General features: G+C 37.5%; 1 protein-coding gene across 16 annotated transcripts in view; it reads right to left on the reverse strand.

Moving 5' to 3' along the window:
• Window positions 1-26,288, reverse strand: part of LOC135699279 (uncharacterized) — a 95,711-nt gene that overhangs the window by 40,160 nt on the left and 29,263 nt on the right. Inside the window, exon 1 of one of the 16 annotated variants that reach the window (XM_065219493.1) lies at window positions 1,671-1,854. The exons of the other annotated variants lie outside the window; for them this stretch is intronic. The gene's annotated coding sequence lies outside the window, so the exon portion shown is untranslated. Of the gene's footprint in view, window positions 1-1,670; window positions 1,855-26,288 lie in introns of those variants that run through there. 16 annotated transcript variants of the gene reach the window in all.

Here is a 26,288-nt window from a genome sequence, read left to right on the forward strand (position 1 = left end):
TGGATATTTTCCACTGGTTATGTGATTTATTTTTTGAGTGTAGTTATTTCTAAGTGTGTTTACACGGAAAAATAAAACTAGCCAACAATTGTATTTGAAGATAATTTTAAGATTGATGTAACTGGACCGGGGGCAGTTCCAGCAAATTGATTGTTACTAATCATAAACATTGTCAGAATTACTACAGATAAAATAATGTCTACAGTATTTTTGTTTTTGCTTTCTTATTGTAAATTGAAAACGAATGCAACGACGAACATTATACCGTAACCTAAATTAACCTTCCATAATGGTTTTTGTCTATGAGATAATTCAGCAGACTTTCTTTCGAAAAGATTTCATGTGTATATAATAAATGATAGAAATTATTTGGATCTAGATCAGAAGTACCTATTTCTAGATATTTTTTGCAAAAAAAAAACAAGTTTATCAATTTTCTCGCGACCGAAAACATGATTTACTATCAAAATTGGCCAACTAAGCTGGGATTCAATAGCAAATTCAGTGCTAAAGTTTCAGGAAAATCTAAGTAATTTAAATATCATTACGATGTAAAATAGTTCGTGATGCGACAACGGAACCTGAAAACAGTTTTTTTTTTATCGAACAGAGTTTAATTGAAATTTTCCAATAAATAACAATGTGTTGATATTTGCCTTATCAATACACTGTTATTTGTTAAAAACTAACAGGGTACCAAAACATTGTTATATGTATTTCAGATTTTTTTTTCCGTTGATCTTGTTTTCCGTACTGACAACCAATGCTACCGACGCCAAGGAGGTAGCTTTCACACCTGGACCCTACATATCGACCCTTCAAATCATGGGCCGGGGACCAAAGGCTTTACTTCCCTTCAGAAGGAAGACGTGATCAAAGATTTTATGCCTCAGAAAATCCCGGTGAAGCCGACTGGGATTGAACCCAGGCTCTTTGGGGTGAGAGACAAACAAGCTTACCACTACATCACCGGCTCCGCTAGAATTAAAGTTATGCATTTTTTTAACCACTGCCACATAGATCCGAAAATGTAAATGTGACAGTTTCCTTATCACATTGTGTTTATTTATCCCATCAAAATTCAGGTTCTGCAACGAAGTGCGCCAAATTGTATTTGTTGGGTCGATCAATAAATTCAGCGAAGACACAATGGATCCATTTCAATCTACCCATTTTGGGACAGTTAACAGTGTAATTTTGGGCATACTAGTCATTTTTGATCTTCTTTTTTGTTTTACTGTTTATAAGATCTACGTATCATTTCATAAAATCCCGTTCACTGAAACAAAGGTGGAACAAAGCACCCGATAGCAACTGCAAAGTCCATCTTTAAAACACATATGGCATGTAGCACTAATAATTCAACCACTCTGTAATACTAATCATTCAAATTGTTTTCCACATTGTAAACACATTGCTGCGAACAACTATCTAAAGCAGCTTGAACACTAATCAAATCGCGTAAAAATGGTGTTCGTTTATACGGCTCGTTGACCATTTCTCATCGCTAAACAGCCAATCATTCCAACTTCAAATCATCACTGATTAATAAAAACGGATTTTTACGGCCTGTGGAGTAAGTACTGTTATCTATGCGTGGTTTTTCGTTAAGCTAGCACTGCTCTGGAATGGTTCAATATTTCCGAGTCATAATTATAAGCGGCACTCACTTTCTTTTTCTTATATTCTGCCTGTTCTCTCTAGAACCAGGTGAAGCACAACCAAGCAATTTTTCGCTAGATTTCACTTTAAAATGCACTAAATCTTCCACTATCAATCAAACAACGCACGAAGGCACGTGTTACACCGATTTACGATTTCCTCGAATTCCCTCGAGCCCTTTCAAAAGTGCATCAAATCACACACCCTGCGTTTTTCCGTGGTTCAACCTTATTCACGCGGCGCCGCAAAACTGCACTCCTTCGCCTTAAAACGATCGCGTACGATTGAAGACTCATTTTCGTCAGTCGCTTTTCTTCCTCCGCACATGAACGGATCGGCTCTCCTCGGTGCTGCTGCTGCTGCGGGCCCGTTGCTGCTGTTGTTGTTGGCCGGCGATGGTGATGCAGTCTCGTGCTGAGCGGGGAAAACCGGTAAGCAGGCCAGAAACGCCGAAAAGAAAACCATCATCGTCGTCGGCTTTACTCCGCGATCCATCATCATTGCTCGATTGCAACGTGTTGTTTTGGGTTGGCCGAACTTTGTTGTTGGATTGATTCGAACGGGGAAGCTCCAAATTATTATTGAAATTGCGGTGGATTTGCCGGCTGGTTTTGCGTGTAGGAATAGTTTCTAGCAGGGTAGGGGAGTCGAAGTCGGAGTAATGGAGTTGGAATTGGAATCTGACACACTTTTGAGCCTAAGGGTCGACAAAATAGAGTCGACTTCAACTGTTATGAACAATAATCTTAAGCTGCATCGTTCCGAATGTTGGTCCATGTGCAACTATTTTGGCTCATGTTCATTTCGAATGCATTTGAATGTCTATCATGAGGCTCATTGCGTTGGAGGCTCAACAAACAAATGAAACAAGTCAACATAAATATGACCTGGGCTCAGATCAAGGCAGCAACAAACAGCCGTCCAGGTTGGAAGTCTTTCACGTTGGCCTCATGCGCCACTGCGAATGCGTATGATCATATTATCTACTGCACAAATCCACCTTTTGGCAGTGTACATTTAAGCTGGGATAAATAAGATTATTTTAACAAATGTTGTACCAATGGTTGGAAAGATACACTATTTAGCTATCATTTCCATGAACATTTGGATAAATCAGTTACAAACACGCAAAACAAATTTCTCTTACATCCAATGTAAGGTTGGATGTATCACATAATCTGCATACGTTTCATACAACAAATGTTATGGCAGTTCTTGCAATGGACTGCAGCGTACAAGCGAGATTTTCCAGAATGCATATTTTTGTATAAAACCTTCCCGAGATGCATGCATTTGGAGAACCAAACTTTGTTCGAAAAATTTTCTAACATAAACATTAAAAAGTTATTTAAAAAAAACTTCCAGCGACAACTTTACAGAATCTGATCATGTTGTGAAACGTTGCAAATTCTGCATACTTTTGGAATCTTACATCTTCCGGTTGGGCGAAATTTTTGTAAACACATGTTAAAAAAAATACATCCAACCCTTTTTAAGCGGTTACAATTTTCCTATTTTCTTTGTCTGTGGTAGAGTTAGAAAATGTCTATAAGTAGGTACCATATTTTTCATTAATTTTGTTAATGATTTTTCAACACCACTCGAGAAAAAAATCTGTTCGGAAATTCGTCAACCTCAAGTCACGAATTTCGGAATTAGTCAATTTCTCGTTTACGAATACAAACCATGAATAAAATCATGGAATCGTGCACATTGTTCCACAAAATAATCATAACGGCTGCGTTACGGTGCACCGGGCACCAGTAATGGCAACAGAAGTCGTAGAAATGGGGACGCTATTTTTAAAATAATGATTTTCAATTCTGTTAAAAGTGATTTAAGTTCATTAGTTGTGCTTGACATCGTAAACCTGTTCTTATAAACGGGAACGAAGTGCTTCATGGGTTTCAAAATGTAAACATTAATATTATTTTCAATGTCAAGATCAGAACTTGCCCAAGTGATTATCTATTCAGAAGATAAAGCGGATGCACCATAAAAATCCAGATAACTATTCAAAGCAGCTAGCGTCCAAATCACCTGCACTGGAGCCGGTTTCGCTGTCCACTTTGAAGCTAGACGAAATTGCTGCCGTACCAATGCCCGTAAACCAGACGATCATTGGCGAATTCAGCACTCGTTGGTTTGCTGCACTGCTGCTACCGCCAGAATAGTTCATATAGGGTATACGTCCCTAACATCGGTCTAATATGAAGCCTTCCATGTTATGCCGTTGTTTATGATATAATTGAGCTACAGTCGATATTACACTGTCAACATGTAAGTTTAATTACAAGAATTTAATTCCTTTGTCTTTTGTCTCTCTTAGATAGTTTTTGTTTGTCTTGTCCCCCCGTCTTCATGAGTCTCATCGTCGCCAACTGGTCACCATAGCCGGTTGAACTCCAGACGAAACTAGAACCGCACTACCATTCATACTGGCGACAACGCTCTAATGAGACAGCGAAACCTTACCCCCAAGCTCCTCCCCTGATCCTATCCTTCGACAATGTACCTCTCTAACCTCGAGTAAGCCGCGAGTATTCGGCTCAACTCCTACTAAACATAGAATTGTGAATTTTGTTTCAAAGAACAATGAACTATCGGCTCCGTAAAGCTAACGCGATTGAGCCTTCCAAATAAAAAAAACTAGTTTAAAAAAACATGTAAGTTTTGATATTCTTATTAGACATCGGGCTATAGTGAATACAATACTAGGACACGGCCTGAAAACGAACTATCACCAGAGAATATGCTGCTTCGTGCGGTAAGAATTTGTTGTAAATGTACCCGACTATTTCCAAGCTGCACACTCCTATGCGACTTATTCCGGTCAGAATCAAGTTGCCGCAACTTTACGAGACGGAAGTGTGTTACTTGGGTCTACACTGAGGCAAAAGAATGTCATAAGGCTCGACTAATGAACGACACATATGAATTTCATAAGCGTGACTTATGAATGATTTTCGTCTAACATTAAGCTGGGCTTAGACAGGGCAAGTCAATTGGAACGCGAATTGAACGTTTAAACCATACCATTCAACTGATTTAATCAACTCACTTGAATTGAAAAAAGTTGAACCAGGTTCAACTTTTCAAGCCAATTGAATTCAACTGAGTTGATCATTTGACTTACCTAGGCTAAACCCAGCTTTAGGTAGCTCTTATACATGCAGGGAAATGAGCATAAGAAAACCAAAATTTAAACATTATGAAAACTCGAAAATGAAGGAAAAACCTTCATAAGTCACTTATGCGTTGCATATAAGACATCTCAGTTTTCATTCGCCTCATGTTTGCATTTCATAATGCGCATTATGAAAGTTGGAAGAGTATTTATTTGAAAAAAATCATAAGGAACGTTATAATATTCAGACCCAAAATTCAAGATTGAAGAGGCTATTGAAGACGGTACCGGACGCATACAAGTCGAAGCTATGTCATATTTTTGTGGCGGGAATTATTCGAAAAGTCACCTTTAATAAGTCAGGGGTCAACAGACTGATTAGTGAGGTAATTATTCCATTCAAAAAGCTAGAATATGAAGGGTTGATCACATAGGCGTAGCCAGATAGGGGCAGGGGGGGCGACTGCCCCCCCCCCCTAAACTCGGCAACACAAAGGCTTTCGAGGAAATGGCGTTCGGTGAAATGGCATTCGGCCAAATTTTCCATGGTAATTTTTTTTTCGCCCCTCCCTAGCTCGAAACCTGGCTACGCCCTTGGTTGATCATAAATTTACCTTCTGAACCTATCAGAATACGATTCATGTTGAGTCTCTTCGAAGGAGATAATCTTGGTGTCCATTCGTTCCTTATGCTCTCTAGTGGATTCAATGCGACATATCGACAGTGAGCATGCGTAAGGGCGTAAACGCGATGATCGATTCTCTTCGTCAATTTTCTCTTTTGTTAATAACTCGTTAGAATACAACCAATACAACCTGTTACAACTCTACAAGGAACAGATTCTAGAAAATTGTTTCGCTTAGCTGTAGCAATGCAATGAGAAAATCGATGAAGAGAATCGATCATGGCGTATACGCCCTTATGCATGCCCACTGTCAACATTACTGTCTGTTCTGTCGACGACATAAACTGCAATTGCAAACTGGTGTTGAAGAGCACAATGAGTATGCAAGAAACAGGCAGAGCTACGAGCATGACATTATTGCAAAATATTATTTAACCGAGATCTTGTATCAGTCAACATTTAACGAATTGCCGTCTTTTCATGTAATTGAGCATTCTACTTGTGGATCCAATGCATGATTTATTCAGCAATGGAATCTGTAAATACGGTTTTTGGCATCTCTCACTGATGTTGGAATTTTGAAATGATGCATTTATATTTTCATTCGCTTGGTGTCAAAATTCATAATGTAGGTAATTAAAAGTGTATGCTTAAATTTTCAAAATTCTTAATGCGTCAATATGAACTAAGCTATTTCATTACCAAATCCTTGAGAAATTCCTACGAATTGATTTGCCCAATAAATTTGATTTCATAATGTATCGATGTTCTTGATGTTCAATACATCAAGAAAATTACTTGTGGCTAATTTTCAGAAGGTATTTTAATGAATATCTTATGTGCATTTACCTGTGTGTACACCTATAACCATTAAATTTACCCAAGCGTTGAAAGACTAGTTCTCAACACACAGGCCTCGTAATCTCAACATACATAGCATTATTTTTCATTAGGCAAATCAATGAAATTCATACTGATTTCTTGTGGCTAACATCTCCAGAACGAGCACGTTAATTCAACATACCTCGACAACTACCTCCGTGAGAAAAAGCATACTAATAGCAGGGCCTATCAGCTGGAACCAAATCCTTCTGTCGACTAAACAACAAAACACGATACCCATATTTAAATCAGCTCTAAAGTGGACCCTATACGTTTGCTTTTATTGACAATAATCGTATTGTCAATACATTATATATTGACGTCAATACATGTCAATAATTCCCCTTCGCGTCAATATATTGATACGTGTGGGGTTCACTTAAGAAGACAATAATTCTCTAACTTCGATGCATTCGTGATGTGTAAGCTTACTTGGTTTTCTAAATGTAATTTTTCAAATTGTTGTCTTCCTTGTCTAGAAGGCCACACGCTATGAATATTTACACCCATTTAGCTATTCTAAAAGCAATAACTCCTAGCTTATCTATTTTTGCCTTCATCAGTATGACTAAGTAAATCCAATTGTATTTTAAACTTAATATAAACAATTTGTAGCTCTAAATTAAATTCAATTGTACATATGGAAAGGTAAATAAAAAGTTAATCAAGATGTGATCTAAAAACTGATTTAAAATAGAAGCAAACCCAAACCCTTTGTAGTTTTAAATGTCAATGTTTTTTTAAGTATATTGGTGCCACTTTGATGTCAATCATACATGTAAATCCAAAAGCATCCACTTTTATGTATCATTGCTCAAATGCATTCTCATGAATATATTAAATTTCCGTATTTTTCACTTGGAATATCGGTCGAGAAAATATTTTCTTCAGCAGCAAAAACTCGTGACTTTGGCGGATATTAACCACTACGCTGAGGCAACACAGTGGCACGAATGTGAATAAAGACGATCAAAAACATTTTCTACCCTCTTTTTGGTGTTTTAGAGACTACTTCTCTTAAGAGAAGTTGGTCAAAATGATATAGGGGAAATGGATGTAATGTCGGCCTAAATGCTCCTAATTTGGGCCCATAGATAAATTCAGCAATCGACTAAATTTTCAATAGCGACAAAAAATTTCCATGAGTACCGTGCCAATGACGCGTTCATCTAGATAAAATTGAAAAATAGCAAATGTATAGCGATGGACCCAATCTTAGATCCATCGGCCAACATTAGAGCCATTTTCCCTACATACCTGAATCATTAAGCTAGTATTACACATCCAAATTCGAACTTTCGGCATATACGAGATAACGGATAAAGACATGAGTAAAGTTTCCGAGTAAAGGGTGATACGGTCAAAATTTGGTCAAGGGAAAACGCGTGTAAATCGATGAAATCGTTTATTTAAAAAATCAAATTAAATTTCTTTTTCAAGTTCAATTAGTATAAAATTCAGGAAAAATATTCAGTTAGGCTTCCGCTTTTCCAAATCCGAATTGCCGGGCCTTACGCTTGACCCCTGCCATCAGATTTTGTACAGCCACCTTGTCCACCTTCTTCGCCGCAGAAAGCCAGTTTGCCTTGAACTGCTGCTCGCCCTTAGCAGTTTTTTTGGTCTTCTTTAGGTTCCGCTTGACAATAGCCCAGTATTTCTCAATTGGGCGGAGCTCTGGCGTGTTGGGAGGGTTCTTGTCCTTGGGAACCACCTGCACGTTGTTGGCGGCGTACCACTCCATGGCCTTTTTACCGTAATGGCAAGATGCCAAATCCGGCCAAAATAGTACGGAACAACCGTGTTTCTTCAGGAAAGGCAGCAGACGTTTATTCAAACACTCTTTCACGTAAATTTCTTGGTTGACAGTCCCGGAAGCTATGAAAATGCTGCTTTTCAAGCCACAGGTACAGATGGCTTGCCAAACCAGATATTTCTTTGCGAACTTTGACAGTTTCATGTGCTTGAAAACATCTGCTACCTTTCTCCTTCCTTTTGCCTTATAAAACTCCTGTCCCGGAAGCTGCTTGTAGTCGGCTTTGACGTAGGTTTCGTCGTCCATTACCACGCAGTCAAACTTCGTCAGCATCGTCGTGTACAGCCTCCGGGATCGCGCTTTGGCCGTCGTATTTTGTTTATCATCGCGATTTGGAGTCACTACCTTCTTGTAAGTCGATAGTCCGGCTCGTTTTTTGGCTCGATGCACGGTTGTAGACGATACACCCAGCTTATTTGCGGCATCTCGGAGAGAGAGGTTAGGGTTTCGCTTGAAACTCTCTTTGTCGTCTCAGCGGCTTCCGGTTTTCGATTTCCCCCCAATCCAGACTTCCTGGCTGTCGACAAACGTTCCCCAAACACTTTAATTACATTTGTAACGGTTGATTTGGCAACTTTTAGCGATTTTGCCAACTTTGCGTGCGAGTAGCTCGGATTTTCGCGATGCGCGAGCAAAATTTTGATACGCTGCTCTTCTTGCTTGGACGGCATTTTGACAACTGAAGAGTGAATTCCAAAATCAAAATAGGAGCAACATTCTACACACACACACCTTCAAAATGAGGGGTGTTCAGGTTTTTTAAATGCAAAATTGAAAGAAATACGTCAAGTTAATATTGACCAAATTTTGACCGTATAACCCTTTAGTTGATTTAATGAACATTTGCTGAAGACACTAAGTTTCTACATCTTAACTCTAAGGAGATATAATTGATTTTTTAGGGCTACCTTAATATTGGTTTTTTGAGTAAATTGTTTTTTTAATTGATCAATAATCATGTTCTAAGAAATATTTGCTATCATCAAAACACACAACTTTGCTGAACACACCAATGATTTTTATTGACATCAATGTAATATACAGCCATTTTTGTAACATCATATTCAACGGCCTACGGCGCCGGTGGTGTAGTGGTAAGCGTGATTATATCTCACCCCAGCAGGCCTGGGTTCAATCCCAGTCGGCGCCGCCGGGATGTTCTGAGGCATAACATCTCTGATCACGCCTTCCTTCGGATGGGAAGTAAAGCCGTTGGTCCCCGGTTCATGAGTTGATGGGTCGATAGGTAGGGTCCAGGTGTGGGAGCTGCCTTCCTGGCACGTCGATAGCATTGGTGCTTAGCACGGAAAACAAGATCGACGGAAAAAACAAACCAAAGGAAAAAAAATATATATTCAACGGCCTGAAAAGAAAGTAGGCGGGCTCCTCTCTTTTCAGGCCGTTGAATAGGATGTTACAAAAGTCGATTATTAGGATGTATATTAGAGTGGTTTAACTTTACAACCCCCTGTTCCTCATTGTTCTTTTAATGCGTATTGAAATTCCCAACAACTCTGTTAAATTTGAACAAATTTTGTTGTAATCTCGATTTGAGGGAGAATTTTAAATTTTGTATGAGGAAATGTATGGGAAATGGAACGATCCTATTCATTTGCTTACCAAAAATCCAAATCTGGCTCAAATTTCACAAAATCTCGGACATAGATTGAGAATACTATACAAAACAACTGGAAGACTGCATATCGATTTGATTTTTGTACAAAACAATTACTAAAACTTCACTTTAGACCATGTGATCTACAAGGACGTTTTTGTTAGTGGGACGGGTACATTAGATCTGGATTTATTTTGGAAAGTGATGCGATGTTTTAAAGCATGGTAAGCAAATGATGCAACTCTATCAACGCAATAATGTAAAGGGGCTGATCCTCTGCACAGTAAGCAAAAATGACCGACGATCGTTCGAAGGAAATAGTTTATTATTATTTATTTTTTTAATTACTTTATTTACAAGGTTTTAAGCCAGCCACCCGCAAAACCGTTAAAAATACGCCTAAATATAATATCAACATTTCATATAAAATAATGTTTATGATACTAAATCATTTATTTAAACAAAATTTGATTCCATATTCGGAATCAGCGACCCAAAATTAAGTAAGTGGAGTTCAAGCCAGCATTTTTTTCCCCAATTCTTAGCTGCCTGATCTTTGGTAGTAAGAATACTTACTACATATGGTATCATTATTGCCAAAAACCAGGTATGAACACGCAAACCAAAAATCTATTACAATGAATGTTAGTTCCGTTTCCTATCATCCTCTGTTCATGAACATCACAACGAATGTTAGAAATTGACCATACAGGCGATGTAATGGTTTTTTGCCTTTTTTATTTCGTGTTCTATCTACGCTTTCGACTATACCAGTAAGCTTGTTGAACGACGCAGCATACGAAGTCGAGTATGCGAGAAAATGAGCGCTTCATGTTTGCTTTTAGGCTATCCATATTCAGAAGCATGGAGAGAGCAGTGGAGAAATTACAGGTCTGATAATCGTAACGTTCGTGGTTCGAGCCCAGTCGGCAATCTGTTTCCTATTTTTTTCGACATAATTAATTTAGCTCACTAATACACTCTACATTTTTCGGTCTCTAATTTTCTTGCATTGGACCGCAGCTAGGTATATCGCATCCTCGGTTCATGCGGTCCCCTCTAACATCCTCTGATGATGAATCCCACATAATTGTAATCGAATCTTACATATCCCGGTTGGGTGAAGGAATTCAGAAAAAAAAACCAACGAATACAGGCTAATACTCCATCCTCAAACAACGATATCGCTCTGTAAGCGTTCGTAAATGCGACATATGTTCGAAAATACCACTAACGCCTAGAAGACTGACATGACATACATGCATTCGAAATATTCGATTTCTCAATCATTTGGGAAGTCAAACCAGCCTCAAAAAAATGGTTCATTGTTCCGATTATAAGAGAATACTTTCAAATTCAATGCACCCATCACCGAGCATTCGCCAGCAGCATCGGATGTCTCACCGCACACTGTCATCACAAAATCGAAATGAAAATCCAATTTACTCTCACTTTGCCACCACGACATTTTGGCTTCGGGCGGCGCATACCGTCCAATCTATTACTTCTTCTTGTTTATATCCTACCGCAAGTGTGCCGTTAATTTTTCATTTCGTTTCATTTTGCCACCACCGTTGTCTTCTTGGAGCATTAATGGTTCAATACGAACAGCAACGATCTACTACGAGAAAGTCATGCAATGCCGAAGTGATTGAGGAAAAAACTGATTCAAAAATCTGGCGTGCAGCATCGATTACCAATTTTCCTTTTCTTTGCTCACTACGGATGATCACGTCTACTCGCGATCTCAATTCAGCGAAAGGCGTTCGTTTTGTTTCGTTTTCTATCCCGGCAAATTGAATTTCGTTTGGAGGTTTTATGAATGAATGAAGGGGGCCTCAGATAGCCTAATCAGTAAAGACACGGCATTACCAAGCTGGAGGCGGTGGGATCGATTTCCGGTCCAGTCTAGACAATCATTCGGCTTGAAAATTTTCTCGACTCCTCCGCAGAGTAACATTACCACGCATTGGTTGACATGGAAAGATCTCAATTCATAACCCCAGCAGCAACCATGCACCACAATCAGGTGATGCAACTTGATTGTGACTGGAATAAGTTACACACAAGTAACCACAATTGTTCAGTGACAAGTGTGCTGCAAGGGAACTGTGGTATTACCTCAAGTACACAGAGTTAAGAGCAGGTGTAGACTCTTTTAAGAGCTGCAAAATCCAGGAAAAATAAGAAGAATATGAAGAATGAAACAGGTGGTGCGTTTAGTGCTTGTTCAATCATTATTTATAATAAATATAAAATATAAATCTGTGAGTTTTACAATGACAGCTTAAATATAACAAGTATACTGCAACAAAAAAAAATCAAAAAATAATCTAACAAGTAATAGTTCACTAGCTGAAAACGTCTGGCTTTGCTCGAGAAAAATTGATGCATTAATATGCTATCTCATATTTTACTACGGACTCACTTACTTCTCATACATGCACTTTTCACTCCATCGCGTATAATTCACTTACCCACACACTCATAGTCCCATTCTACACACAATACAAATATTTCTTATTTTGAATGTAAGCTTGGATTTATTACATCCTCTGCATATGTAATGGCAGTTCTTGCAGTGGACTGCAGTGGACTGCAGTGTTTTTCCACAATGCATATTTTTGTACAAAACCTTCATGAGATGATTTTCTAGACGCAATGTATTCGGAGACACAAACTTTGTTAAAAAATAAAGTAACATGAAAATAACAACTTTTAAACAGTATGTAACAGTAAATTGAGCGTACACCTGAATGGACAATAAATAGAAAACTTTTAATAGATAGATTTTTGAAATCGATGATTCATCGATAATTTTTTTGACTCACAGTAATTTTCAATTTTTTTTTCATAATGGGCGGATTTAGTAAAATTAGCGGCAAATGCAAGACCCTTATTATGACTACAAATGAGCCAAATTACCTAAGGTTTGGTTCATTTTATTTCAACAAGGTGTTAATTTTGAGAAAATACATTTTTTTTAAATACCTCAAACACTCATCCAAATAAGCCCAATACTATACCGAGAACCGATGAATGTTTGATGAGCCAGCAGCCAAAAATTCAAAACTTTATCACTATTGTGCTCGTAGGGCTGTTTTTCTAAAATGTATAGACACCTTTACGCTTAATTTTGAGATTCACTGTATATTAGATTAAAAAAAATTCTGCGCATATATTACAGCTTCACACTTGCAAAAAAAAAACACCACTAAACCCACCGCAACCAGCATTTGTTCGAGATTAGTTTTCCGCTGAATCGTGGCCGCTGCATCAGCCTGATAAGTGAGCGTGTGGAACCGATCAGGAACATTGATTGACTTAAAAGAAAGAAGCCATAATTGTTTGCAGTTTTGCATAAAATTGAATTGATAATTGGAGTGTCGTTACCACAATCGAGGCAATGAGCGGTTATCCATGCGTGCCGACCACCAAAATGTGATATCAATTACATTTTTTATTGCTAGCTTATTCAGCTGGAAATGTATCACCTAAGCTATAAAAGAAGATGAGGAAAGAATTGAGCGTAATATCTGTTATAACTATAAATTAGTGTCGATTGTGAAGCATCACACCGAAGCTCCAATGAATGAAGAAGCGGCATGAAATAATAATGCACTCCAATTGAATCAACGCGAGCAATCGAATTAATAAATATATTGAACAATCAAAAGTAAGTTATTTTACGGCCATTACGGCATCTTTGTCCGTTTGACGTTACTCGAAGCGGTTGAAAACAGGAGTAGGAAAACCTTTCATTTCAAATTCGAATGGCTCTGTCGCGGCAACTTTATGATCCGTGAACATTTTTTTGCTCGATGACTTCCTTTCAAAATATAGAATAATTAAACATTGAAGCATCATTCTAAAATTGGAAAGGTGCGATACAATCGTTCGTAGTGCTGGGCTATCTTGTACACCCATTCGGTGAATATAAGATTCTCTTTTAGTTTTAAGATTCTGCAATAGAGTCGTCGAAATAATTTCCCATACATTATATTAAATTAATATTAGCTTACTGTATGCATTGTTCTGTGCGGCATAACAGTTATACATTGGAATTGATTGTCAAGTATCATCACTTTACAATGAACTCAAAAAGTTTCCTACTTTGTTCATAAAATGTCGCGAAGAATACCAAAACTAAGTTGTCCCATCCTTTAGAGCCCATGAAGAAAAAAATCTTCAACAGCGTTTCTCTCAGCTTGCTGTTTCAACGAATGGGACAACTATGTTGATAAAGGGTACACGACGTTAGGCATAGAGGACGTTAGGCATACGGACGTTAGGCATAATGTACAATAGGCATAATGCACGTTAGGAATAAAGGACGTTAGGCATAATCTACAAAAGAAAAAAATATCATATAACTTTTACAAGTGACTGGGCAAAACATGCAAATTAAGAATACGATCATATTATTTAACCTTTATATGCTTGATGAACTTTTGATTTATTTTGACCACGTTATTCGAATTAGAGCTGGGTAGCCTGTCACGCACATAACAGTTCACAAAAATTTAAAAACTTATGCAAGCCACGTCCATGATAGGTTGAGATAAACTATGGCATTGTATTCGTAGGCTAGGTATATTCAATATCAAGCAGCCTCTTTCGGATAACACACATCAATCTACATTTAAATCCAATATGAACAATACTTCACAAGTTCTTTCGGTGATTGTCAGAGAAAATTCATACTCAAATGATATTTTATTCGCCATCCAAGATGTCATCGGACCTGTGTTTTACTGGCTATTGTTTATTCGAAAAATAATGGCTTTAAAAAACATTCCGGTATGTAGATATAATTCAACTAACATCTTTCTTTTGCGTGAACGGTTTCAGAGATCCTGACTCAGGGCTGCAGTTCATAATGCGAATTAGAGGAATCTCACTGCTTCACTACTGTGCATCAAATAGTAAAACGAATACGTGCTGGGTTATGCGGTTGTGTTGGCATTGCATACAACAAAGAACAGTACGTCGATATTTAACAAGAATATAGCGGACGCATGGTTGTTGAAATATTTCAAACAATAGATCAATGTGTTCGTTATTTAAGCAACGTGGTTTCATCGAAGTTGTATTGTCAGTGAGAGGTTGGTTCAGTTTTCACTCAAGTATTCAAGCGGTCAGGCGAACCAAAAACGTTGAGGTCGTAAAATCGTCACGTGGAAAAGATATATTGGCTATAGCGAGCTACATATTTCACTGCAACCGCAAAGAGGTAATTGTAATAATTAATCGCAGCGAAAACATCACTCAGCTGTACAATTTTTGTTCCTTTTTTTTAATATCGAGAGCAACATCTATTATTGGGAGTTTCGTGTCCGCTGCCATACTGCCGATGATAGAGAAAAGTGTCCGGCAAGAGCCAGATCAACGATAGTAAACGGGCAGCATAAAATACTCGGCATCTCAGAACACAACCATCAATCAAACCCTACAAGCAGTAAAGTTGCCCTATTCCGGCATAATATAAGAAAATGAGCGAAATCGGATACCGGGGGAGAGTCTAAAGCTATTCAGGAGACACTATCGGAATATTTGTCGGAGGTTCAGAGCCAGATGTCCGGATCGGTTGCTGAGCGAGTACGCTCTAAAGCTAAGCCAGCATCGATCCCGTTTCCCTGGATGAATTTATTGTACCCGATGCATTCCAGAATGATGATAAGGTCCCCATTCCGGAGTGATATGAGATTTGGGCGTAATTGTATTTGTAAACAAACAAGTCAATCGCTGATTTATCGCAAATCAAAGCTCAATTTTGAAAACTAATAACACTTTGAGGAAGAGGTATGATTCCTCTATCATTTGGTATAGTTTGTTTATAAGATTGAGCTTTTATTCACGAGAAATTGGCGATTGACCTGTTTGTTTACAAATACAATTACGCCCAAATCTCAAATCACTCCGGAATTGCAAAATGTGTGTAAGAATTTATTACAACAAATCAGTGCCAAAATTTTAAAGGGGCGTAATTGCTTTTGTAAACAATGGCTTTAGTTGTCGATTTCTCGCGAATTAAAGCTCACTCATGAAAATGATTGACACCAACACGCAGAGGAATGTTTCCTGTATCAGCTAGCATTTGTAATTTGGAGGGTTGGGTTTTCATTTGCGAGAAATCGACGTCTAAAGCCATTGTTTACAAAAGCAATTACGCCCCTTTGAAATGTTGGCACTTAAATGTATGATTTTTTATTTCTAGATGCGATTGACGTCGACTTGGAACCAGCATATAGTATCACTGATTACGAGAAGGCTCTGATAAACTCAGTGATTGCTGAGTTTCCCGATGCCAAACATTCTGACTGCCTCTTCCATTTCAACAAGAATCTCTTCAAATTTATACAGCAGCATAAAATGTTGAACGAGTTTGGCCAGAACCCAGCGGTACACTCTACGTTCAAAAAAGTGCAAGTTTTAGCATTCTTACCCCCTGACGACATCGCCGCCGCCTTTGAGACCGTGAAACATCAGGCACTGGATAATATGAAGCTACAGCTATCCCCCGAAGAACGCGTTACCCACTGAATTGCACCCACCGCTTTTTCTCGGCGGGGTTTCAACCAGTCGGTCTGATTTTTTGCATGTAAGTAGTGCCAATGGAGAACTAGTCACTCGCAAAAAATCAGAGCGCTTGGTTGAAAACCCACCGAGATAAAGCGGTGGGTAGAACTCAGTGGGTAACGCGTTCTTAGGGGGAAAGCTGTATTTTTTGCCTACACTGAACCAAAACATCCACCGATCGTTGAATGAAATCTCATTCAGCGTCAAGCAAAACTAATGATTCCTGAGATTGAATGAAAAACACGTCGAATAATTTTATGATCAACAATAAGTGGTTTTTGTTTACTTTTCAAACGTTTTTCTTCTTCTTGTCGTCCGATAATCAGTCACACACTAAGATTTTTTTACAGTATACTGTAAATTTTTACCGAATATGGAACAGCTGAACGTTCGGTAATCCATTCGGTAATTTTTCAATTTTCGTTCGGTAAAATTTCTTCGCTTGTGGGCTGTCAAAATTTACTGACCTGCGGACTGTAAATTTTACTTAACGATCAGTAAAGTTTACCATAGCGTTCAGTATATGTTTTACCGAATCTACTGTACTTTTTTTCAGAATAAATCATAAAAATTGGAATTTTTATTGATTAATTATTTGTTTCTTTCTTTCATCAACCCAAAAATTCATTCGACTATTTAACCATATATTTTTTAATAGGCATTTCCATATTGAGTTCGAACAAAATTTTATAAAAAAATCAGTGATGAAGCCGGACTCAGCAAACCGCGGACTTTTGAGCCGAACTCAGCACTTTTGAGGAGGATATTGAATTGCCTAACGTCCATGGCGTCTGAAAGAAATTGACCCAAAAATGAAAACTGATTAAATTTTCGTTGTAAATTGAACACAATCTAGCAAAAAAAAGTAAAGTACTTACGTTTCACAACATAAAACTGAATAACACTCAACATCGAAATGGCAGCAAAGGTTGTGTTTGACAGTACAAAGTTTACAAATCTGTTCAGTAAGTTTTACGGAAATGCTGTAAAGCAGCAATAAATGTTTGTTTTTTGTAAAATATGACTTGTACAGTGCATTCGTTACAATTTTTACAGAATTGCGGAATCGCAGCCATTTACAGTTTCAATCAGCAAATTTGATTTACAGTTTTCGGCAAATTTCTGCAAATTACGGAAATTCAGCAGTTATGATTGCGGAAAATTGGTAAAATAATACTCTTTACAAAGCATTCGGTAAAAATGATATTTCACCGAACAAATCCAGCAAAAAAAGTACCGAACAAGATTTAAGAAATTTGGTGTGCACATATTAATAGGCACAAAAAAAATTTGTTTTTCATTGTGAACCAAAATGAATATATTTCATCATAGCCCCTTTATGAAAATCATTCTATTTCAGGTTTGTCAACATCTTTCGGCTATTCTCTATCAGTTAGCAAATGGCGGCGAAGACCGTGACTGGGCGATTTTGTTTTCATTTGTGAAAAAAGTGAAATTTAGTGTTTGACTAAATACAATAAAATGAATAGTAAATGGCTCAAGTTTGTTCGGGAAAAAGTGATATTTTGTATCCTCGGTACCTCTATCGTTCTTTTTTTACGGGATGACATCCGTTGATGAGAAAACATTTAATTATTTTAAGATTTAATTGAGATACATTCTTTAGGAATAAAGTTATGTCAATAGAAATAATTGTCTAATTGTTTTTTAAATATTCTAGAAAAATATAGTTAGACGACCATTTCATATGAGATGACTCATGTAGTCTTCTTATTTTTACCACAGAGAACAGACGTTCAAGTTCGGTCAGAAACTTGTGTAAAATAAGTGGGAACGTCGCCGTTACATGGTGTTAGCATCTTCTGATTTTCTCTATAAATTTTCCACTTTCGACCAGTTTGGCGCTAGTATCGATAAATTTTCTGTTGAAAATTGCCACTTGGTGCTACTAGCACTTAGTGTCTAGTGTAATTTGTGGAATGCCAGCGCCATCAGGTTGTCAAAGAGGATTTTTAAGTGGGGAAGTCGCCGTTAGTGGCGCTTAAGTCGAATAGGAATCTTTACACAAGTTTTTAGAGAAATTTTGTTCGAGCCTCCATGTCTGTTCTCTGTGATACAGAATAGGGGTGAATAACTGATTGAAATGGTTGTGTAGTTATTTTTTTCAAGAGTATTTCTGATAAGAAAATACCCCTATTAAGCCAACTACATAGATATGGACATCATTTGAATTCTATCTCATTTTCTTTCATTACAAGACTGATGAGTTGAAAAGTTTTTGTATGCAAATCATTCACACAGTGTTCTGTTTTGATTATTGTATATATGATTATAAAGCTAATTTTAAATTATATTCATACATTTTGCCTTGATTCTGTCAAAAGATGAATTGAATGACGATCTTCTTAAAATCATCTGATAATAAGCATGGGGCTTGGGTGAGGCAAAAATCATTCAGTAAACGGCGGGTGTTTTCGTTCAGTGTATGTTTAGGAAACGTACGTCTGTGGCCGAACGAAGCAGCCCGGCAGAGGAAGGAAATCAGCTAAAATAGCCCCGATATTAACACCCACTTTCTGATCGGTTTATGCCAATGTTTTGGACAAGGTTTCGCGAACCAGTAACCAGGCTGAAAGCTGGCCTAACCGCTGGACAAAGATAATCGGTGGCAAACATGTCGGCATAGTAAGGATCTTGGGAGAAGGGTAAAAACGAAATGAAATACTCTACAGGGCTGATTGCTGCAATACAGTCAGGTGCATCGGTTCGAAAACGAAAACGCAAAGATACTGCTAGGGAAACAAGGATTTCAGATATAGTTCAAAACTATACTGAGTTTTCATTGCCAGATTACTTAACCGCTATCGCTACTAATTTTGGATCTAAGTAAATATGTTGCAAAGTCACTTATGATATGATAAATAATGTATTCCAAACTGTGCTTATTAAATAAACTATTTTTGTACAACTAGTATCATCTTTTATTCAACACTTAGCCTAATTTAAGCATTGTTTACCATGCTCGAAACAGGTTTCTAGAGTTGAACAGCAGTAAGTAATTTTATGCCTAACGTCCATTATGCCTAATGACTTTATGCGATACGTCCATTACGCCTAACGTTCGTATGCCTAACGTATTTACGTCTAATGGGGTACACTCGCTGAAAAGGGCAGTGCATTAGGTTAAATTTTCTTATACAATTTTCTTAAAAAAAAAAAATTCTGAATAGCAGTTCCACGCCAAATCTCAAATCGCTCTGATGTGACCTTCTCCAATTTGCATGAAACTTTGCATAATTGTTTTTATGGTCAGTCGTTAACATTTGAACTAAAATTCAACAATTTTGAATCTCACAAAAAAAACTGCAAAGACAAAGTTAAAAACTTATTCATTAAACAATGACTTTTTCAATATTTATTGAATATTTTTCATTAAAAAGCTTGAAAACCATGCTGTATACTGTGAAAATGGTAAATTTTACACTTTAAAATCAACAAAATTAATAGAATAACATCTCTAAGACGAATTTAAAAACTTTTTGCAAAGCATTGTTTTATGAATGAGAACTATTTCTTAGGCTTTCAAAATCGTTTTCTGTGCAAAAGTTTTCAAAATTATAAACTAAAAGTTCAAAAGTTTAACCTAAAAATGTTGTTGCTCTAAGAATTTTTGTTAACTTTTAGGTGATTAACTTAAGGTGAGTACCACAAAAGTTCAAATAATGGACGCAGTGGTTCAACTTCCCCCAACAAAAAAAAGGTGATTAACTTTAAATTTATATATTAAAAATTGTTGAAGAGGGTAATTTTTTGTTATCTTAGTTTTAAACAATATTTTTTTATTTTTTACCCAACATAACTTAAATTTGTTTACCGTTTATATTTTACCTGAAAATCGAATAAAGAACATGCAAATACGCTACGAGGCGGGAGAGGAGGTCTGAAATTGGTCAAAAATATGCTACGTCATTTATGAATGGTCCTTTACTTTTCATACAACATAGTCTTGGATGTCATTTCGATTGAAAGTGACGTTTTCGTGTTATGATTTGATGAAAAATATAATATTCGTTGTTGGAGAAGCTTAACGTCAAACATCAGACTTAAAGTGGTCATTTTACACGATGGATGACGAGATGAAAGTGTAGAGTTGATAGTTCCATTAGAGTAAATTGTATATAGATAGTAAAAAGCGAGCAACGGTCAATCTCTAGAAAATCGCAAACAGATCGTGCACAAATGGTGCACTATTCCCAACCTATCAGTAAGGAAGTTGGCGAAAATGGAGGAAGTAAGTATGGGAGCAGTCTAAACCGCCATCCGAAAGATCGGCGAAGAAGTTACCTTCGAGGGCACATCGAAATCTGGCCGTAAACCGGGACCGGCGGACCGAAAAGTGGACCAGAAGATCAGCAAGCTTTCGTCAATAAGAAAAGTGGCTCTGTTCGAGATTTGGCCAAAAAACTGAGACCATCGAAGAGTAACGTCCAACGTGTCAAGGCAAGCAACGGGCTGAAAACGTTCAAGAAGCAGAAGAAGCCGAAACGGAGTCAGAAACTAGCCGCATCCGTCAAACCGAGGGTTCGGAAGGTATATGATAGCCTGCTACAAGACGCTTTCGGGAGACCAATACTACACGGTCCGTGATGGTCAGGAAGTTGACGATGACGATAAGTCAATTTTTACGGAAAAATTTGGTACGAAGACCATGATTTGGCAAGCAATATGTGAGTGTGGCAAGTTGTCCATCTGTGACGAAAGACGATGAACACTGAAATTTACGTTTGAGAGTGTTTTAATCGGCGTATGCGGCCCATGATCCGTCGACATGATGGCCCAGTACTATTTTGGTCCGATTTGGTGTCAATGCACTACTCGAAAGACACGGTAGCTTAGTACAAAGAAAACAATGTGCAATACGTGCCAAAAGAGATGAATCCTCCGAATTGTCCGGAGGCCCAGTCAATCGAATTTTTTGTGAAGAAACCAACCCTGTATATTGAAAAACTGAAACATACATTTTAGATCTCTCTTTTAGGAGGATTAATCATCGGCATGGAAACTTTTAAATAAGTGTATTAGCATAACAAAAAACTACTCTGAAGACATACCTCTAAAATTATTAAGGCGCTAACCATAAAGCGGACGAAAATTACACTTTCAACTAATGAGCAACGTGGTAAAATTTTAATGAGCTAGTAGTGACGTTCAATAATTTAGGGTAAGTTAACCAGTTATGGCATATGCACCAGTTCAGATAAAATTTCATATACGCAATGGTATTTGGCCCTTCCAATTTAAATTATGTACATAGGCCATGACGTACAAGTCAAAATTGGAGCAAATTTTAAGTAGTATCATAACTGATCTAAAAAATGTAGCAAAACAGCTTAAAAAGACAAAAAATAGCTGTATGGGCTATATTTTGCCTATATCAGCTGTTCTATAGCTTAAATTGTTTGTTGGGTAAACTTTATTGAATACTGTAATTCCCCTAATTTTAACCCATTTGTTTCAATTTCAACTGATCTACAAGATTTCATGACCTTATCGTTCATTGTTACTATATGGCAATAGAAGTGAAAAATGTTCAGTTTATCAAAATATCCCAGTCCAATACGGAATGTTTAAAAAATCCCCATTTAATTATTTAACCCTATTCAGGCGAACGATTGTATGATAACCACCGCTATCACACATGCCAATTACATTAAATTACATCAACATTTTGCTATATGCAAAGTTTGCCGGCCATGGATATCAATTGAACCCAACACGTAACCCTGCGTCATCATTGCGGAATTTCCTCAGCAACGAAACGCAGCCACAGTGCACAGCTTCAATTGCTCAAATTAGGGAAACCGACAAACAAGTGCAACGATTCCGATTTCCTCACATTTTCCCCATATCTCTTTCATCTTCACTCACATTTGATCCTATCAACCAATCTCACACTCACACTCGCCCAATCCGGCAACGTGTCAGCTGCCGGATGCTGCTGTGCAGGGTTCAATTTTCCTCGCATGGGTCCCCCGAAAAATTGTAAAAATATTTGAGATGTCTATTTTTACTTGAGTGAATAAGTAAAACACGATTGAATGCGATAACCGCGCGTACGATGATGTCACGGTCACATCGGTCGGTCGTCGGTTGGTTGGTTGGTTGAGATGCTTTCGATTTCAGGCCCACTCACGTATTGTTGAACTTTCGCCCCATCCCAACCCAGCGACCAGAGTCGTCCTCAATGTCGTCGTAAACAGCATAACTAAACGATCGGCGATGAAAAGTGAAAAACTGTTGCTGCTGCGGCTACACGGACCTCTCCGCTCGTCGAATCGACTGGGTGGTGGTTGAGCAGCTTAGACACGTATCAATAGAGGTTGTGATGGGCTAGACTAATTTTAAACGCATTTGCACGAAACGTGTTCTTTACACACTCATGTATCTCTGAAGACAGATGAATGGTTGGCCATTTTCGCCGAAATATTCAATGGTTTGGGAGTAAGAACAGCTACTTTCTTGCTCGATTGCATAATTGTGTCTACAAGATGAACTTGAGTAGTGGCCGCATTTACGGGAAGGTCATAGTCAAGTGTGGACCAGATGGCGATGAGAAACCATTTCCGAGCCATAAATATGAATTTATTTAAATTGTTATTGGATCTTATTGGCTTGAAATATTACATACCGTAAGACGGAGTGACATTGGGCCCAAATTGAAAATTGTTTATTGATGCAAATAGCTTGAAAATACAGAAAATGTTGAATAGAATATGTTTCTTGAACTCCTGGAGTAAAGTGTAGATAACATTAAACAGTTGTTTTATTGAAATAGTGCTGTAAAGTTAAGTGCCATAAATAGTAGGCAAAACATATTTTTTTAAATATCCCCAAGCAAACAAAAGTTTGAACATACTTTTATGTGGATACACATACGATGTACATTGTGATCATTACCAAGTGTACTCCTAATAACTACGTTACATTTACATATTTTAAGGTATTTTAACCAAATTTATGTTTTGATTTTACATTTGTCTATATTTTATATCATTTTACTCAAATGAGATATCAAATTAAATCATCCATTTCCGTGGATTTATATGTTTAAAATTGTTTTCCTTGCTAAAATGTGAATGTTGTAAGCAGGGTTACTTCCACTCACTTGCTATAAAAAAATGTTTTTCAGAATTATGAAAATATTATATGTTATAATGATAATTAGTACTAGTAGGTTACAAGAAGAAGTCGTGAAGTATGTGGTTGACACATAAAACCTGTCAATATTGCTTGCTTTCAGTGCGTCACAATCAGCGATTTAACGATTCGTGAGCGTCCACTCTGAGTGACCGCTCGCGAATCATAAGATCGCTGATTGTGACGCTCTGAAAGCCAAATTGACAGGTTTTATGAGTCAAATACATACTTTCCATCCTCTTCTTGTTACTTACAAGTACAACACATCATTATATAATCTAATGATTTCATAATTCCGAAAAACATTGTTTTATAGCAAGTGAGTGGAAGCAACCCTGGTTGTAAGGAAGGGTATATTTTTTTATGTTTTTTAGGTCAAATGTTACCCCCGCTTACGGTAAACTGCCAATGGGAGATTATTAATTTGGGTCAAGAGGGTGCTTCATTGCGAGAAAAAAATGCAATCGAGGCAACTCTCTCCAGTTTGACCTTAACCCTAAAAATTTGATCCTATGCGTAAAATGGTAAAGAATAATGCAAGTTTAGGATTTGTAGGAGTAATAGTTTAGAGTCTAAAGAATACGGAACAGTTGGTTTTACACCCGGAAACACTTTCTTTCTTTCGCGAAGACTAGGAGACTACCTGTTCGCTTCCGGCATGAAATTTATCTTTAGTCGCGTTTTCTCGAAACCATGTTTTTCAAGTCGGGCAGAAACGAAACTCATCGCTTTGTTTTTTTTTGTAGCTTGTTCTACATACTTTTTTCTAGTGTAGTACCTGAGTTTTTATCTTTGACTTTAAAAGTTTTTTTTTAATTAACGAATATAGGGGAAATGCAGGTAATATCGGCCTAAGTGTCCCTAATTTGAGCCCATACATAAATTCAGCAATCGACTAAATTTCCAATAGTAACCATAAATATCCATTAGTAACGTCCCAATAACGCGTTCATCTAGATAAAGTTGATAAATAGCAGATTTTTAGCGATGGGCCCAATCTTAGATCCATAGCCCAACATTAGAGACATTTCCCCTATTTGATATGTTTACCCGAAAATCAAACCACTTTTTTCAAACCTTTTTACAATCAGACAAGTACTTCACTAGTTTAAACATTCTAGTTTATGAAACTTTTATCCATTTTGTTCTAGGACTACCTCCGGCTGCAAATCGTTTTCACCCGCAAACCGCTTCACGCCGGGGATGCCATCACTTAGACGACTGCAGTGCCACCTCGCTGCACACTTCAAAAACAAGAATTTGGGATAATGGTATTTAAAATATTTTCAATAAAATGCTGAAAACCGCATTCTTTTAAAATGTTTTTCGGCTTCTACACTGGTCTAACCCCTTAATCGAATAAACTTTGCAGAGCCAAGTTTTCATTTGCATTATACATACTTATCTTAATCATAAATCTAGAGTTACATGAATTGAACCGAATACTCGCGGTCGTCTCGAAGTTAGCGGGGATTTACAATTCTATGGATGGGACGAGGGAGAAGAAGATTTGAAATATTGTTTAAGATACAAATATTTCATTATTCCTATGAACTTCTAAAAAATATTGATTCTAATTTATACCAATACAATAATATTTTATATAGGGGAAATGGATGTAATGTCGGCCTAAATGCCCCTAATTTGAGCCCATACATAATTTCAGCAATCGATCGAGAAAAAAAAATATTAAAGTAGGGAAATTGGCTCTAATGTTGGCCTATGGATCTAAGATTGGGCCCATCGCTAAAAATCTGCTATTTATCAATTTTATCTAGATGAACGCGTCATTAGAAAGGTACTAATGGATATTTATGGTCGCTGTTTTCATTTCGTTACATACACACACACATACACACATACACACATACACACATACACACGTACACACACACACACACAGACATGTTCCGATCTCGTCGAGCTGAGTCGAATGGTATATGATTGTTTTGATACGTTTTCCGTTAAATCCAGCGTGAAGGCCCATATTCACCGGATCTTATTCCGGCCATATCTCCGGAACCGATTCACCGATTCCAAAACCGTTCAATAACGTTCAATGGAACCCCAAGACCTATCATTTGGCACCGAGTTTGTCCAAATCGGTTGAGCGGTTGCTGAGAAACGTGAGCGCATTCATTTCGTTACATACACACACACATACACACATACACACATACACACACACACACACAGACATGTTCCGATCTCGTCGAGCTGAGTCGAATGGTATATGACACTCGGCCCTCCGGGCCTCGGATCGATAGTCGGTTTTTCAAGTGATATCTATACCCTTCTTTGTAAGAAGGGTAAAACGTGAATTTCAGGCAAATTTTGTGCAGCTTTTTTGTTTTCGACAACTTTGTACTTTGTACTACTACTTTGTACTACTACTTTGTATTACTATTTTTTTCCTTCGATTTAAATGCTGGCTGAAACGTTGCTTGTTTTTCAATACATTCGCCTAGTTGTCATGGGCAGTCAACAGTTTGTTTAAAGGGTGCCCCACATCAAATTGCATCACGGAAAAAAGCCTGTAGAAAATTACCCAATGGGTATTTTTTCTTGAAAATTTGGGTAGAAGTAGTTTAGAGTGTATTATTTACACTGTATTTTTGTCGTTGTCAGTTTTTTTTTTTTCAAAAGATGGGAAAAAAGGTGTCATGGCTAACATTTTTTTCCGAAGGATGAGTGATGCTAGAATGTCTCTAAAAAAAAAGTTAAAGCTGTTCAAAGATTAATGTATCAAAATAAATGCCGAAGTGACGAACTAGCCAATGGCTAAAATTCACTAAAATAAAGAAAAAAAATAAATAAATGCCAAAAA

Source organism: Ochlerotatus camptorhynchus, unplaced genomic scaffold (assembly GCF_037179485.1).
Source record: "Ochlerotatus camptorhynchus isolate MF236.1 unplaced genomic scaffold, CSIRO-AGI_Acam_v1.1 ptg000105l, whole genome shotgun sequence".
Taxonomy (NCBI): Eukaryota; Metazoa; Arthropoda; class Insecta; order Diptera; family Culicidae; genus Ochlerotatus; species Ochlerotatus camptorhynchus.